Source organism: Dipodomys spectabilis, unplaced genomic scaffold, assembly GCF_019054845.1.
Source record: "Dipodomys spectabilis isolate Male_0828 unplaced genomic scaffold, ASM1905484v1 ptg000095l, whole genome shotgun sequence".
NCBI classification, from domain to species: domain Eukaryota; kingdom Metazoa; phylum Chordata; class Mammalia; order Rodentia; family Heteromyidae; genus Dipodomys; species Dipodomys spectabilis.
This window is the reverse complement of record NW_024870772.1, coordinates 13,235,224-13,252,160: the sequence shown is the minus strand read 5'-3', so window position 1 is coordinate 13,252,160 and position 16,937 is coordinate 13,235,224.

The following is a 16,937-nucleotide window of genomic DNA, read 5'->3' as shown; positions in this document are numbered from 1 at the left end:
AGGAAATGATTTGCAAGAATGTACTTTTTAAATGTTGGGAAAATAATAATGTGTTTATAAACTGATTACTTAAACAACAGAGATCAGATGGTTGGGAACCCATAGAGGAAAGGGAAAAATTGCTGAAGTGTGGTCTTTACTAGGGAAGGCCTGAGAGATTCCAAGCATACCCCCCAAGTGCTTGTCTTTAGCCAGGAATAGCAATGCATCATTTATAGCCAATGAAAAACCAACAGGGTATGTAGGGTCAGATATCAACAGGTGATGCGAATTTTTTTCCAATGAAATAGAAAGCAGGGTAGTATCAGGTGAGAGGATGGGTGGGAAAAGTCATTGGGGTATCTAAAGAAATATTTAACATTGGTCTAAGAGACTGGGAAAGTAACTTCATTGGTAGGATGATTGGCCTCATTAAAGGTCAACCTTATGTTAATGATCATATTTTCAATGTGAACCAGCCACATTGATTGTATGTTTTACTTCAGTTGCCTTGGTTCAACACAGAGTAATCAGAAAGCTTGTTTTAATGATGTCTGTGATTTAACCAAATGAGTATAACAAAGACAAAGGGGACAAGGGAGTTGAGAGTATTTGCAAGTAAATGAATACAATGGTTGAGTACAGAATTTAAAATTGTTAAGGGATTAAGAGAGGAGGTTAGAAACAGAGAAAAGATAGTGTAACATAAATGGTATTGTTGTGAACTGGGAAGACATTAAATGGAATGTTTGAGATTAAGATAATGGATTAGCCTGAGTAATATAAACATCAAGATTTCAGATTTATGAGTGGTTGGTGAAGGTGCAGTGGAGGCCAAGAAACTGTGACTGTAAAGTCTTAGAAAGAATCCTAATCAATGGATTCTGAAGTCATAAATTCTATGGTAGGAATGAGGAACAGTAGGCTTGAAATTAAAGTATTGGAGAAATGATGGTAGAGGACTTCCCCAAATAAGTAAGTCATTTTAAAAAAATGCAATACATACACTGTAGCCTAATAAAATGGAAAGAAAAGTTCATTATTTTTAGGGTAAACAACAGAAAGGATACTCAAGAAAAAGTAAAGAGAGTCAAGGAAACTGCAGATCCCCTTTTCATCGGGAGAGAAAACTATATTAAAGAGTGTACAGTAGAAGTAAAGCCATTAGAGGAAGTATAGGAAGTGCAGTTAGAAAAGAAAAGTAAAGGGAACTTACACAATAAAGGATTGAGGATATGGGGAGTATTCCTCAAAAATACCTTAAGTCCAGACTTGAAGAGAACTCCAAACAACTGAAGGTAAGGAATCTGGTGTGAATTGGGATTCCTGCATTTCTTTGGAAGTTGATAAGATCACAAGTGAAGGTCTTGATAGGCCTTGTCCTTGTGGTTCCAAGTAATGGATGAGAGGTGAGGAGCTCCGGGAGAGAGCTTTTCCTTTATTCTAAAGTAGGAAACAAGAGAAGCAAAGTCTCCTCCCTAAGGCACCGCTGCTTTCCTAACCCTTGCTGCCCTGGACATGGAACCATCAGCTTGTGCACCAGCCTCTTCATGATATTGACTATCCAAGCTTCAGGCTGAAGAGAAGGTAAAGGCAAGAGTGAGTGACCCTCCGGTCTCCATTTCTGTAGTGGGGACCCAAAGAGACAAAAGAGAAGGCTTGCAAAAGTCTAGGAAGAATTTTAAAAGGAACTCCATATATACACATCTGTTCTACAGACAAGGGCGCATGACATATTTATCAAGACAGTTTTAGAATAAGAGATTGTTGAAAGGCCTATATCCAACTACACAGATGAATTCTGACTCCTATGCTCCAACAAGCTAGTCATCTTCAGTAACCAAAGTGTTTTCTGAGGGGAACACATCAAGACCAAGCTAAGGTAACTAGTGGGTGGTAATAAACTCAAAACATATTTTGCACAAGATAGCTAAATAAAATACAGGAGAACCCATTGTATTTGAATTTTCTACCAATATTTCATTATTAATATTTAATATTTTAAACACAAGAGGGTCCCGTGCAATATTTTGATTTGCTATGTTGCTATTTTCTATATCTGACAACCTTATCCTGAAGGAAAATTTAAAAAATCAACAGAGATATACAAGTGGCTTTTGGTTCTGTCATATAGAACAAAATCCTAAATGAATGTGTCAAAAAAAGTGGTGGGAAGGTCGAAAAGCTCCCTTTCAAGCTATCCATTCTAAGTTTCTATGTTTAAATGGCATTGGGAAAATTATTGGCAAGAAATATACTCACTACCTTATGTATGTAATTGTAACCCCTCTGTATATTATCTTGACAATAAAATTAAACTTAAAAAAATAAAAATAAAAATAAGCACTTAAAAAAAAGCATGTATGCAGCTGAACTCAATGCCTGGGTACTTAGGGCATCTTTTCTCTGCTTTGTCCTAAACACACACTGTTCCTTCTGTTCCACAATTTCAAGTGGAACTTTTGGGAATGGAATGAGAATGAGGACTGATCTGGTACCCTTAAGTAGGTTATGTGACAAAAGGAAACACTCTTGTCTCCAAGACCATGGTATGTTCATATGGCTAAGAGTCTCACAGCATGGACCTCCCCCCTGGGTCTCCAGCATAGCCCTGGGTAAACAGTCTGTATTTCTTTACCCTAATAAGTATTTGAAACAAATTAAAGATGAAAGAATATTTTCCTAATGAAATGTTTCCATATTTCTAATTCAAATATAAAGCTTTTTGAGTAGCACATTAAGCCTGCCACTGCTACTTCGTTTCCTCTGATGATCGGGGGTCAGTAGTTACTGGAGCACACCTTGGTCATACTTCTTAATGGCATAAGCCATATGGGCAGCTGAAAGATGAAAGAAATGCAGTATATTAAAATCTACTATCAATTCAGTAGGGAAGAGGCAGCTGGATAAATCAGAATAGACTTCAAATAAACACTCTATATGAACCTGCAAACTTATCCACATCCCTATCTCAAAAGCGAACACCTTTCATGCTTTTTCTCATATTTAAATCTAGATAAGTGAATTTCCAATATCCTTTGCGGATGCTGCTGTTGTTTAACACTATGATTTCATATTTACACAGCTCCTCTCATCATAAGATCTCAGACCATTTTACCAGCATAATTCAGTATTAATAACAATAAAAAAAACACTACAATGATTTCAGCTACATTATTCTACTTGGCAACTGGTGATACCCACATTTATTTTCCTGGGCATTTGGAAGTTCCTGCTTTATCCTCAAGGAGAAAAAGCAGCCAACTCCTCTGATCCTCCGAAGGAAAATAAAAAATAATTAAGGCTAGTCAACAGGCTAAAGAGGGATGTTTCCAAACAAACTCCACTTGTAGAAATTCTAGGAAACCATTTTATTTGCCCCCAGGAAACAAGAAACAGGTTTGGAAATGTGGTAAACAGTTTTTGACATTTATTTAAGATAGGTAACCAAGGTTCTCTCACAGATTAGGCTATGTGTATAAATTTGTATTTCTAAATTGATGGGAAAAATGACCAAAATGTGCCCATAAAAAAAAATCCACTTGGAAATATGTTTTCCATGGGAATGAAGAGCCTTCTCTTATAAGGCCTGCATCTAAAGTTATTTGATCCTCTCCCTACAACCAATAATCTTCCTGCTCCCAGTAATCTAGCCAGGTGGGTGTTGACTCACTAGTAACTGATGTCTGATACATCCATTATTTGTCCCCAAATCCCTTCATGACCACCTTTCATCCCACTGAATAAATCTGATCTCCTTTTATTTTTCTCAACTACTCAACATTTACTTAATTTCGTCTCAAGACAGCTTTCTCCAATATTTAAGTAGAATAGAGAACCATAAATGAAATGGATTTTGGCATAAAGCACTAGCTCCTGAATCAGAAAATTACCATTGTGAGTTGAATGTAAAGTTGATGGAGAAAGGATAGGAAGAACTAATGATGAAAAAACAAACAAATATACACTATTCTGCCTAATGAACAGCATGTAATTCTGTGTGCTGATTGTAAAACTTAGCTGTCTCTCACTAAATATTAACAATAACTTTTGAACAGTCCAAATAGCTGGGATCACTAGGTCTCATTACATAACATTGAACACATCAAACACCTTACAGCATCTTCAGAATGAATTTTTTTTTGGATGCTATGTCACTTATCGAAAAGCTAAAATATTCTTTTGAGCATTCGATTTTTTTCTTTCTTTTCTTCTTCCTTCCTTTTTGTAATTATCCACACAACAGCTATGCTCTTCCAAAATAAATTTCATTCACTAGAATCAGGACATAAAACTATAAAAGTAGCATGCTGGGAAGACAGACTGAGCATTGGACATTGTTCCATGCTGTGGGATTACTTAAGCAGCTCCATAGAAAGAAATTGCATTTCCATGTCATAGTGTTCCTGTGATGGACTAAGGGCAGGACAAGACAAGTAATAAGGGTGTCTGTTGAATGTCATGATTTCTACTATATCAATTAGTTTGGAAAATAGAAAAAAATTTTCTTTCCTCTTTTCCCACCCCTCCACTCCCCTGCCGAGTTACAAAAACCATGAAGTTATGGAGCACAGGGGGACTGGAGAGCTCTGTCATAGTTCAGCTGCTACTGGAAGCTTCTAAATAAAAATTTTTACTCTGATTGTGCCAGTGCAATTTCAGATGGCAAGTATCATCAAGACAAAAGCTCTCTGCTGAAACCCAAAGAAAGACCTAAGTGTTTATCCGCTTTGAAAGACACAATTAGCTGAAGTTTCATCTCCCCATCTAAAGATCCTAAATCAGGCAAGTGCCCTACGAGCATCTCTAGCCCTAAAAAAAGAGGGTGCAATCTCAACCTGGGCCTGGTTTCTCTTTCATGCCATTAGCTGACATTTTCAATAGGCAGCAATTAATCACTCTCCTCTATGTACAAAGATAAAATTAGAGCTTTGTGGTCTCACTCCAACTTGGTGAGTATTTCAGCGTAAAGAATCACCACCATGCTCAGTATCTCAACATTAAAATAAGAGCTTATGCAAAGTGTGCTGACCAGGCAATTTCCTGTTTCCACATGAATAGGTCATTTCTGCAGAAAATAGTTTTAAAAATAAGAAAGTCATTCAGCTGTCTTTGGAGGGTTATGGAATACAAATAAATATGTTATTAGTGATTTCATAAAAATAAGTTCAAGGAATATACAACCAAAAGAGAGTTATGTTCACTTATGCTACTACAAGAGACTATACCTATTCCAAGCATTCTTTCATTTCCCTGGACATTTTTGAAACTTTGTTTACAATTTAATATAAACAGTAGCATGTACTCTGTCTACATTCACACTTTGAGGCTGAATTTATTTATTTATTTAATTTTTGTCGGTTGTGGGGCTTGAACTCTGGGCCTGGGTACTGTCCCTCAGCTCTTCAGCTCAAGATGAATGCTCTACCACTTGAGCCACAGCCACTTCCTGTTTCTGGTGGTTTATTGGAGATAAGAGTTTCACAGACTTTCCTGCCTGGGCTGGCTTTGAACCATGATCCTCAGATCTCAGCTTCCTGAATAGGTAGGGTTACAGGTATGAGCCACTGACACGTGGTTGAATTTATTTTTAAAAACTCCAAAATTCACTCGGTAATATATCAGTTAAGTCTAAAACATGAGAGCTTCCACTAATCACTTTGAATGCTAGGACTTTCTCCTTAAGGAATAACACAGTTGTCATAACCATTCTGTTAAGTAACAGACTCTTTCTGCCCAAGACATTACCACATGGAAGGAGCCAAGGCAGAAGTACAAATCAGAATACAGGTGGATCTATCTCCCACTGAGGAGCTTAAAGCTGCAGGGAGAAATAATTCCAAAACCTTCATGACTTCTAAACCAAGTGGGGTGAAAGTGAAAGGTTCTTGAAGACTTATGAGAACCTTGAGGGAGAAAGTTGATTTTGATCTGAGCCTTCAGAAATGAGTAAACTTCTTCAGGATGTCAGTGAAGTAGGAGAAAGAAAATTCAGGTGTATGTCAAGCAAAGCCAAAATGCACACCACACAAGGGCAAAGTGTGGTTTTCTCGTTTGTTTGTTTGTATATGTGAGGGTGAAGGGCAGTATTTGAACCAAGAGATTTGCCACTTGAGCCACACTCCAGCTGTTTAGGCTTTAGGTTTTTGTTTTGGTTTTTGTTTTTTAATACGATTTTATTTTTCCTTAGGCTGGCCTGCTGCCATGGTCCTCTTACTTATATCTCCTTCACAGCTGGAGTTACAGATGTATGCAACCAGAGCCCATTCATTTGGTGAGATAAAGTTTCACTAACTTTCTGACCAAGCTGGCTGTTGAACTGCTGTTCCCCCAATCTGTGCTTCTTAACTATCTCACTACAGGTGTGAGACACCATGTCCAGTCCAGAGTGTCTTTATTGCATTTCTTGTATTCTGTTGTAAATCAAAAGTTATTTACAATACATAAAGCTAGAACATTGAAATGTAATCATTTAGATATGTACCTCTGGCTAGGACCTGTGAAATAATCTAATTTTTCTCCCCTGTTTTATAAAAGAAATAAAAAGTATCCAGAATGATTTGTGAAGATGACAAGAATTTCTTGTTCTGGCCAGATCCAAACTGAAATATTCTGCCATCTAAACCAGATGTGTGAATTGGCATTGCATTGTTGAAGGTGGCTTTTATAAGCAATAATGAGTAGGAATTTTTCAGCTAAAAAGAGACATGATCAGACATCTCACTAAAGAAATCTCTGGAAGTTGTAAGAAGAGATCAAAAGCAGAAAGAACAAGCTAAAAATCTTTGCCAATCATCTGGAAATAATAGGAGCCTACACCAGAACTTTGATGACTGGAATAGAAAGGAAGTGATGGATTCAAGTATGGTTTCAAGGATGAAATTGCTGCAACTTGATGAGAGAGAAGGAAGAATTACAGATGATGATCAAGCTATTGAACTAGACTCAACGAAGATGCTACCCATCAAGTGTGAAAGGAAAAGGAAAATGGAGGAAAGGTTTAAAGGGATTAAAAAGTTAACTCTGTGTTCTCAGGTCTTGGTAAATGGAACTCAGTCAATTAGAAGTTGGGATCAAGATCTTTACTCCAAATTTCTGGCCCAGAGACATCAACTTTGTCAATGGCTGGTGAGACTATGTGGCCACAAGAGCAATGACAACAAACAGTGAGTTTTGGAGAACTACACTGGATATTTACTAAGAACACTAAAATTCTTCACTTCAAGATTCTGAGAAACAGTACCATGTCCACAGGACATCCTCAGACTAGATTCCAGTCAGGATCATGGAGCAGCTATAAAGTTCAGATGAATGTGGAACAGATAGAATACAAAATCAGACATACAACCCAAGAACAGAGACCTGGTCCTTGGGACAGTAATGGAAATGGGATATAGAGGGAAACTCTCCACACAAGCACAGGCAAAGGAAAGGGAAGTCTTTTACCTAGTTTGTTCTTTTGAGGATCGAAGCCTCTTCCTCTAATAAATCATAGTCCAATGAGTATCAAATTCTGATCAAATCAAATAACCAATCTTCTTCCTCAATGGAAACAGAAAGAAAATGAGATCTCACAGTGCTCCTACAATGGACAAACATTTCCAAGATAACATCCAAATACTTGTCCGCATTATATTTATTGCGATTATTGTTGCCACATCTTTCTATCCTAGTAAAGACTTTCTATGCTAGTAAAGACTTCTCCTTTTCCTAATTTATCTTTGTATTGCCACTCCCTAGTTATGCATTTAGGTATTAATACATACAATATACACATATTTGACATGTACAAAACCCTTCTACATCTAACCCTGCATGGTCCCATACCTACCTAACTCCCACACAAGTTCTAATTCCAAGTCTGCCAAACTATTTGAACTATCCAAGTCTTCTTTGCTCTTTCTTTTTACATCTTAACCCTCTCTTTGCCCCTCTCTCCTTTTTCTGGTCCCTTTATCCAATTAAATATATTATGGGCATACTTCCCATCTCGACATGGCCTTCCTTAATCCTTGAACTTTCTTGTCATCACACCAGGGAAACTAAACTGAGTCAAAATTCTTCCCATATTATCTACACATCTTTCTAACTCAGCATTTATAAAATGCATTTTTAATTGCTACTTAACTTCTTTCTCCCCACATATTAAATGCATTATGTAGTCATCTCTCAAGTAGAACTGAACAACATATACATAACTTGAGTAAATGTTGGAAGGAAAACAAGAAGGAAGGAAGGAAAGAGGAGGAAGCGAAAGAGGGAGTGAGGAATATGACCTTTTTTTAACATATTTAGTTTTTCAACAGAATATTCATTAAGAAATGCCCATCTGATCCTTAAGGTACAAAGGACAGAGGGTTGATTATCTATTTTTCTATCTCCTTGCTAATTATTAGTGCTTTAAAATGTCTTCAGAAACAATTCATTATCTAGAGAGTACATTCTAAATTGCATTATATCTTACTAGAAGAAAGCAAAAAAAATTAAGAAAAAGCCATTTTTATTAAATATTTAGCTTTCTTCAGCTTATGGCCTGTAGAATCCCATAAGTAAAGTAAACAAATCTACTGTTCTACTACAATATAAACAAATACAAATTTGACTATATTTTTAAAGTATTAAATGCCCTATGCCATTGTAAAAGTGCTGTATTCCTCCAGCATTCTAATAGCTGCCTTCTCTCCAAACAGGCTCTATTCCACAGGCACAGTTGCAATCATGGAACCATGTTTGTTATGACATGTAAAAGTCTGACCTGTGTTAGCAGCTTCTCCAGTGTAGCCAATTGTTCTAAACAGTGGCTGATCCTATAGCTCAGTGAGCCTCAGCAAGGAAAAGAAGATAAATAAGGAAGACTCTATACCATGGTTTGTACAATGAAGGCTGCCTACAGATCCATTGGTGGTAAGCACCCAGGAAGCTTGGTTACAAAAACCACTTGGCTTCATATTGAAGGGCTGGGAAAAAAGATTATCAGTGTAGCTCTGGTACTGTGGCCCTCTTTGAAATTTGATGTTGTCAGAATCCACTGAACTGATTATCAGGTTTCTCTTCTTACATCTGTTAAGTGAAATTACTCAAACTTCAAAACAGGTCTTTATGTCTAGACCATATGGGTTAATGCATCATAGGAGGCAGATGAGGCCCATTTGGCTGGACTTTTAAAAAGACAATAGCATAGGTGCTATCTGTGCCAAATGTGTCACAATTTTGCCAGAACACATCCAGCTAGCATGCCACCACACAGGTGGAATAAATGTTTAGCAGTTCACTATGGTATGTAACCTTTAATTCTCAAAACTACACACAAACACACACACACGCATACACACACACACACTGAATTAAGATGTTACATACTGGGGCTGGGAAAGTGGCTAGGTGGTAGAGAGCTTGCCTTGCATGCATGAGGCCCTAGGTTTGATTCCTCAGCACCACATAAGCAAAAACTAATCTGGAACTGACTCTGTGGCTCAAGTGGTAGAGCACTAGCCTTGAGCTGAAGAGCTGAGGGACAGCACCCAGGCCAAGAGTTCAGGCCCCACATACCAACAAATATAATATATATATGCTAAATTAAAGTAATAACTAAATTAATTTTAACTGTATTCAATACATATTAAAATAAATATATAATATATACATTCATTTAGTATATATAAATGTATATTTTTTCTTATTTATCATTCTGAAAGTTAGATATTTTTACCTCTATAGAATCAAAAGGTAATCAAGCATGGGATTGTAAATGGAGAAACAGGGAAAAGCAATTAGGCATTTGCATTTTTGTATTTTTTTTGCGGGGTCTGGGGGGAGGGGGTCCGGTTGTGGGGCCTGAACTCTGGGCCTGGGCACTGTACCTTAGCATTTCAGCTCAAGGCTAGCACTCTACCACTTGAACCTCAGCACCACTTCCGGCTTTTTTCTTTTTGTTTATGTGATACTAAGAAATCGAACCCAGGGCCTTATGCATGCAAGACAAGCGCTCTACCACTGAGCCACCTTCCCAGCCCCGCACTTTTGTATTTTTAATTACACATACATTTTTAGTTAGTGTTGGGACATAATGTACTAATGCAAATCAAAATGTTACAGTGGACAAGTTTCAATGGTTCAGTTTGATAATAATTTTAGATAAGCCTGCTAAAGTTTTCTGAGTCAGGTTAGCATGTGGATTTTGATGAAACAAGTAAACATCTTACTGACAACGACTATGTGTTGTTCTATATACTGTATGTTCTATCTATCCATCCATTATTAAACTATTCTCTATTAAACTATATAAAACTGTTTCTTAAAAAAATAGAAATGCAAAGTCTTTTTAAAATTTTTATTAAAAAAGAAAAACAAACCTGAAGTACCTTCAAAACAGAAAAATTAGGGATAACTCACACTAGGAAACTATGATGGAAATAATAGATGTCATGTATTAAGACTAATTTGGACAACCATGTACAAGCAAGTTGCTTGAAAACAAGAATTGTTAGTCTGCTGAGCTGTGCTTTTAACGCTTGTGCTTCTTTGAGGAAAAAAGCAGAACAAAGTAAATGGAGGTTCCTCTCAATGATGACAACTATGAAACAGCTGACATTTCCATTCAGCATTTTGTCTTTCCCTTGTCCTGTCTCATTTTCATGGCAAACCTATTTGACTAGGGCTCCTCTTTCAGTCAATAAATGTTTATTGCATTCCCATTATGTGTACACAATAGTTAGCAAAAAAAAAAAAAAAAAACATCATTCCTTGCCCTGAAGCTTAGCAGGCAGATCTAAAAGAAGAATAAATCAAAGATAAGATCACAATGTGCTAAGTGCCGGACAGAGGAAGCAGGTGGATGCAAACATAATTTAGTCTGAATGTGGGGGCTTTGTGAGAATTTGTAGCTGAGAGTCAGGGTTACACTGAGCTAATGAAGTTTAAAAACAGTGTGGCAGAAAAATGGAGAACAGAATCAGAGAGCAAAGAGGTTGCCCAGTCTGAGGGAATAGTATCTACAAAAGCAAGGAAAGGCCTATTGTGGGGATCTATAGACATTTCACAATATTGTACAATAATACAATAATGAAAGAAGGGATAGGAGGTAGGGCAGGAAAGATACAAGGCATGAGGTCTGATGGGACCTTGTAAGTAGTCTGGGTTTTATTCTGAGGTCTGTGGGTTTTACAGAAGGCTCTTAAGCAAGGGATATAGGGGTTCAGATTTTAGAAGGTCCACAGGCTGTTGGTGAAAAAGCAAAGACTAGAAACAGTTTAGAGACTGTTTTAATAACTTAGGTAAAAAGTGATGATAGCCTGACCCAGGAGACAGACATGGATAAAATGAACCAGTGTTGGGAGGAAGAAGGCGTGAGATTTGATCTGTATGTGTGAGATAAAGAAGGGGGAAAAATGCTCTCTAGGGGTGTGTAGGGGGGGATGTTTGGGTGTATAATGGTGTTTGAACTCAGCTTCATGCTTTCACTAAGCCCTGGACTCTGTGGGGCCTCTCCTAGCTGGTGCTCTACCACTTGAACTACACCTTCATGCCCAGTTTTTTGCTAGTTAAATGTAGGCAATCTTACAGATTTGACCTCTGGGGTTGGTGTCAAACACCTCAGAGCTCAGTTTATTAAGTACCTAGGATTATAGGCATGAGACACTGGCACCCAAATTCTAGGTTCTTTAGACCATGGGAGGTTTGTTGTTATTGCTGTTGTTTTCCTATTGTGGTGTTGTTGGAGGAGGTTGTTTGTTTGCTTTTTTGCTTTTTCAATGCCTGTGGAATCTAATGACTATAGTAGCTTTAACATCCCATAAAGTCATTCAAGTCAGCTAGACCTCTAGTCATTAATATTGATTATATAAGCAGACAAAGAAATGAATCCCTTTAGCTAACTAATAAATAGTTTTGCCTTGCTCTAGAATAGGATGCCCTACATAATATATAGGTGAAAAAAGTGAAAAATACCTAAAACAATGGAAAACAGTGACTGAAGTCTGTGAGTATTCTGACCTATTGTCATAGACCAGTTGCTTAAAAAACATCCATCAATGCCTCTGTGTATTTGAGATCTTTCTGAATTTGTTGCTGATCCTGTTCAAATTCAAAGACATTCCTATAGCTATAATTTTATGAGTTCAAATCTCACAATTCTGTATTTGGATCCAGAATGCAAGCAAATCACAAATCCAATCACACACCTTTAGGGGTTTTGGATATTTTTCCCTAAAAAATTTGTGAAGGAAAACCTCGTGTCCATGTCTTGGAGTTCATTTTGCTTAGCATCATCTTTTTGTTGTTGTTGTTGTTAATGTGCTATATGATTTTTTTTGCTTCTTTTGTATGTTCTTCCTCCTATGGTACATCCCCTGTTGTCACTGTATTTCATTTTGGTACCCAATATTGTATGTATGTTTATTTGAATTAGGGAAGGGAAGGAGAACAACAGAATGGTGACACAAAAGACAAGAGGGGACCCAATGCCACAGTGATGTTCACAAGACAACATGGTGGAAATGATCTGTACAACTTGGGGATGGGGAAGGTGGGGGAGGGAAAGTAGGAGAAAAATGAGGAAGGGGTAACAAGTTTAGCAAGAAATGTACTTATTACCTTACCTATGTAACTGTAAGCCCTCCGTACAACACATTGACAATAAAAAAAATTATCACACACACAAAAAAATTCGGAAAGTACGTTGAACTCCTCCCTATATTCTCATGAATTCTATGTGGTAAGTACAGATCATCATTAAGAGATTTCTCAACCAAAGATACTAGCACATTCCAAAGTATCCCAACTATAATTCACTCTTTGTTTTTACTACATAAACCCTGAGATTAAAAAAAGGGAGGAGGTTATTAGTTTGTGTCTTAAGAAACAAAGAAGAATAACAATGGAAATCCAAGTGTACAACCCTGAAAGTCTCCTTTAAAGAAATAAAAGCAAGACAGACTTTTGGGGAGATATAAATGCCATGGATACTAAAAATACCGGTTACATAACATGAAGGGAGAAGGGACAAGGGAGTTGTTCACAAGGAAAAATCTTCCCCAAGCCCCACATAACAAGCCAACCCACAGAATGCTCAGGAGAACTGTATTCTTTCACTACTACTCCTTGGGATGGTCAAAGAGAATAAATCCAGTAAATGCATCTTGATAAGTCTGAGGCTGAGAAAAACAATAAACTCACTTTGCAACCCCTGAATCAAGCCCAGAAAATATAGAACATAACCAGAAAATTCTCCAGTCAGTACAAAAGAACTATGCAACATTAGGAATTATATTAAAGTTTCTGACTAGTATTCAATGTAAAGGGGGAGAGGGAGAGAGAGAGAAAAGAAACAGAGGAAAAAAGGAATGAAATGAAAAAATAAAAATAATGAAGAAAAAGGGAAGAGAGAGGGAAGGAGAGAGGGGAAGGGAAGGATTTATTTCTTGTCAGTTGTGGAGACGATTGTCAATGTCCCTGTGCTTTTGTGCTCAAGGCTTGCACTCTACCACTTTGAGGCACAGCTCCACTTCTGGTCTTTTTGGTGGTTGATTGGAAATAGGAATCTCATGGACTTTCCTGCCCTGAATGGCTTGAAATTGTAATCCTCAGATCTCAACCTCCCAAGCAGCTAGAATTGCAGGTGTGAGCACCAGTGAGCCACAGGGAAGGGAACTTTTTAAAGTGATTTGCAAAGCATTCTAGAGTATTGAAAACTGAGACAAAAGTGTCTTGATCTAATTCCATACATTGGAAGAATATTGGCTCTCAGAGGTATCAGGTCTTAATTTGTAGAACCTGTGGATTCACTTTATGTGACATGAGCCTACTTATGTGATCAACGATCTTGAGACCAGCAAACCATCTTGGATGATGCAAATAGGCCCTAAATACACGTGTCCTGTAAGACAAAGGCAGATAAAAATTTGAAAAGAAAGAAGAGAGAAAGGGATATGATCGAGAAGGAGACAGAGACTATGATGATTCTCTCAAACATTGAGGAATTCCTGGAAGATAAAAAGGAATTAATTCTCTCCTTGAGCCTCCAGAGAGATGATCTAGCCCACACCTTGATTTTAGCCCAGTAATGCTTATGTGGAACTCCAGGCTTCATAATGGTAAAAGAAGAACTTTCACAAGTTGGGAGTAACGTATAGGAAAAGCCACTGGAGGCTCACATAGATGCTTTGGGTATAGCCAAGAATGGAGCAATTCCTTCTTGCTAACTTTGCTTGGACAGCAGGCTAAAAAAAAAAAGCTGCTCAAGTTCTTGGGCTGGTAACCCCATAAAGGAGACAGTGCTTTAATTGCTTTAACTGAAGGCAGTTGAGTACAGTCTCTTGAGTACACTCATACCAGAGGAAGTTCAAACATGTATGGAATCCAACCAGCTAGAAAGGGTAAAAGACTGTGTCCCTTTGGCTTCAAATTACTGTTGCCAAGTATAACTGGAAGCATTTTGTTGGTACAGCAATTTATAGGACTCACTTGTAAGAGAAAGAAGCCAGGATATACAAGCTAAGTAGGATAGACTCTCAGAGTAGGATAAGCCTCTCTCAGGCCCAACATTCATAGGCAAAGTGACTTTGGGCAAGTTGCTAAACTACTTCACAGTAGTGTCATAGGGCAGCTTTGCAATTAATTTGTAAGTGCCCTTTGGCCCACAGAAAATCCATTCAGCCTGTGAGATTTGCATCTCCCAGAACTACTGATTTGCATACCACCACTGCAACTCTGCCAAGGAAGCAAGCATCTGCCTGCAGTAAGTACACATGAAGACATCTGGTATAAACACAGATTCCCTGGAAGACCCAAACAAGGATGCAAGAAGGGAAGAGAGAGACGGCTACATTTGTTTCACTGGATCCCATTGAGTAATCTTATTTGCCCACTCTGTTTCTGTTAGGAATCAGGTACACTGGCCAGCATTTATTCCCTTGCTTATTTCCTGTGAAGTTATGGGCTATATGTGTTCAGATGCTTTTGAAGCCTCAGGAAAGGGAGACTGTTTAAATTGAGGGAACTATTACATTAGAGAGATAGAAACTTTATCTCCTAGTCTTAATAAAGAACTCAGCATAAGGCCTATCTGACTTCTAGATCAGACACCAAATTGACCCTTCTGGGAGCTAGGATAGTCTCCATCTGCCCCCCTGCTTTCTTTAACAGTGGCAATAAAGAGCCTGCACTGAGGATTAACTAAAGTTCACAGACTGCCTTGAAGAGAAAAGTCTTGATTTAAGTGCTGAAAATTTATATTAATGGAAAGGGAAAGATGAGAGAATGGCACAAAGAATGGCAAGTTACAGAAAGTCCTGAGAAATAGGAATTGAAGTTAGTCTACTGGAAAAAGGAGACATCTACTACAAAGATAAGTTATCAGGGAGGAAGAAGGAAAGGTTGTCTAAAAACCCCAGGAGGGGGAAAAAAGGTTTTCTCCATTGGTACTGGCTGGGAGATGCTCTTCAAAGGCTAAATGGATATATATTTATCAGGCAACAAACTAAGATGATTCAGAGTGGAAAGAAAGAGAAATGGCAATAGAGTAATTTCAGAAAATGGTAGACAAAGAGGCCAAAGAACCAAAGGTTAAAAGAGAATGAGAGATGTGCCGAAACAATAGAGGATGGAATTCATAGACTCTATAATAGGACCTATGAGAAAAATCCTTTAGTCTCCAATTCATTTTACAGGAAAAGGTTCTTACCTAATTTAATGAAATTAGATGTAGTCCAGCCGATATCTTCCTGGTACAACAAATGGTTTGAAGAAACCAAGTAGGGATCTGGTCTAGTTTCTTAGCATATGGTAAAGACAGAAAGAAAGAAAGAAAGAAGAGCTGGGAAGGTGGCTCAGTGGTAGAGTGCTTGCCTTGCATGCATGAGGCCCTGGGTTTGATTCCTCAGTACCACATAAGCAAAAAGAAAAAAGCCAGAAGTAGCACTGTGGCTCAAGTGGTAGAGCACTAGTCTTGAGCTGAAGAGCTGAGGGACATTGCCCAGGCCCAGAGTTCAGTCCCCACGACTGGACCCCCCCCCAAAAAAAGAATATTTTACTCATATTCAGATTTCCTAACTTAAAATACACTAACCATAAAAACCTTTATTTGAATACAAGAAAGCAATTTGGCAGAATTGAGTTGAAACTTGGAACATAATTAATGCATTCACTGGCTACTATAATAAGCAAATGGTTAGTTCTTTTGTTTATCAATTCAATTTGTAAAATTTTAATCATCTAAACTTCTCATAGATGTACCTAAAAATACAACTGATAAAGGGTGAGCATTAAAAATTTACTTAGTTTGCTTAGAACAAAGATATTACACCTCACTTTGGGTTTGAACATAAGTAATTCCACAGCAAATCACATGTTTTTTTGTGAGTTTTTTTTTGCAGGGGGGGTGGGGAAGAGAGGACACATTGACCAAAATCCATTAATAATAGCACAGCTTTCTTTGGTGATGTGAAGTTAAAAAAGAAATAGAAAAGAAATAGAGTGACCAAATAGGAATCAGTCCACAGTTCAAAGAAAGACAAATTTCCCCAGTTCAGTGTAGCAGACCTCAGATTACACATCCATTTTGTCAAGCTGTTTCTTCAGCATACCAAATTCCCTCCCTTGTTCCAAACATATAATTAAATGATTTCATGTGTGTCATATTTTAAGATATAAAAATCTCACTTTTCCAAAAACTTCATTATTCATTCATTGAACACAAGTTCAATACTATCAGAGAGGTTCTAGTTATTTCCAAAGAGAGGATTTAACACAAGGAATAGGTAAGTATGAATTTAAAATGGTGAACATGAAAAAACTGAAGAAGTAGAAACAGCAGAAGGCCACTTCCCTCCCTGGGGCTGGACAATAAGAAGAATGAATGGGAATACTAAGCTTAAAATGACAGTGTCTAAAACGGTAGCCACATGCAGCTTGATAGCTGCATGAAATACACCATTTTATATCAATTACATGTTAAAATATTT